Here is a 1689-nt window from a genome sequence, read left to right on the forward strand (position 1 = left end):
GTCGCATTGTTGAGCTGTTTGTTTCTGTCTGCTGACCAACAAGCATAATATCTAGCCAATTGACCCAAGGACTAAGGTGCATTGTTATTAATTAAAATGCTAAAGTCCTGGGTATCATTTAGTTTTCCAGGTCTGCACTCCTCACCCATTTCTGATAACCTCTTGAAAGGTGGGTAGCTTGAAGGTAGATTCTCCCATTGGCTATAGAAAAGTCCCCTGGACCAGTTCACCTCTGTGCCTTGTGGATCCCCAGCACCCTCCTTCAAGAACCAAGAAGCAAGGATTTCTCTTAGTAAGAAGGGCTTGGGAAAGCTGAGAGAGTTACGAAGTCAGGGACTAAGCATTTGAAGGAGAAGGGTAGAATGTAAGAGGAGAGAAGGAAGACTTTTGCTGTCATTCAATTCTATGCTCCAGCTTTATTCAGACCCAGGGAAGGGGAGGTGACTTGCCTAAATTAACACAGATATTTGGTAGCAGAGAGTTTTTCTCTGGAAACCAGAACTGCCTCTTTCTACTTATCTCTTCCTTCAGCTACTGCCCAAGAGAAGGTGGCCTTTTTTCCCTTTAGAAAGCAGAAGAATTTCCTTGGTGGTCCAGTGGCTAAGATTCTGCACTCCCAATGCAGGGGGCCCAGGTTTGATCCCTGGTCAGGAAACTAGATCCTACATGCTGCAACTAGATTCTACACACAACTAAAAAAAGATCCTGCATGCTGAAATAAAGATCAAAGATCCCACATGCCATAGCTAAGACCTGGTGCAGCCAAGTAAATGAAGGAGAAGCAGAGATCTGAGAAGCTTTCAGTACAGTTGTCTGATAGCACACACCATCTTGTTGTCATTAGCAAATCTATTTCCCTAATTGGCTTCTTTCCATAAAGAAACTGAAGCCAACTGACATGTGTCTACTCTTATTTAATTCCGAAAGTCTGGTCAGGATCAGCTTAATAGTCTTATTTGATTATTTGATTCGACTTTCCCAAAATGTGCACTCTTTTTCTATTGGCTGGGAAAGCTGTAGTCTAAACACACATTTGCTCATGTGCCCAGATGCTCACATGCACACTCACACATGTACATGCACACACACATTTAGGATGCATGAGTGTGTATATGGTGCCCACGGGAGAGGGTGTGACTTGGTGGATCACACTTCATCACACTTTTGAAAAGATATGCTTGTTATCCCTCCCTGTTGGCACGGGAACTATGCAACAATGGAAGACATGGAGCCATGCCTTATGTACCTCTGTGCCAGAGAATCTCACGATGGCCCTTGCATGGTTGATGCATGGCACATGTATGCAGGCACAGAGTTTGGAAGCAATCACGGTAGACCCAGGCCTGCTGCGGGTTCACAGCTCCACCCTGGTATTCTGCTGGAGTGCAGAGGGTCCACCTAGGGCTGAGGTGTGAGGACACTTCTCTTCCCATGCCATCTCTGGTCAATTAGGTATGGCCATCTGGGGTGCTCATTGTGAGACTGACTTGGGTCGGGTGGGGGTGGGGTGGGGTGGCGAGGGCAGGCTTGCTATGCTCTACGTGGGAGCATCATGGCCAGCTGACTCTGAGTCATGAAAAAACAAATTGCGTGAGCTGATTGGACTGCTAAGGAAATGGTAATGTGGACACAGCCGGAGAAGGAGAGAGTGGGACAAACGGAGAGATGGCTGTGCTGTGCTTAGGTGTT

General features: G+C 46.6%; 1 non-coding gene across 1 annotated transcript; it reads left to right on the top strand.

Annotated features, from left to right (window-relative positions):
* The first annotated feature begins 582 nt into the window (after positions 1-582).
* On the top strand, positions 583-655 carry TRNAG-CCC (transfer RNA glycine (anticodon CCC)). The gene has a single exon. It is a non-coding gene; the product is annotated as a tRNA-Gly (tRNA).
* Positions 656-1689: the final 1034 nt, after the last annotated feature.

This window comes from Muntiacus reevesi, chromosome 1, assembly GCF_963930625.1.
Source record: "Muntiacus reevesi chromosome 1, mMunRee1.1, whole genome shotgun sequence".
Taxonomy (NCBI): domain Eukaryota; kingdom Metazoa; phylum Chordata; class Mammalia; order Artiodactyla; family Cervidae; genus Muntiacus; species Muntiacus reevesi.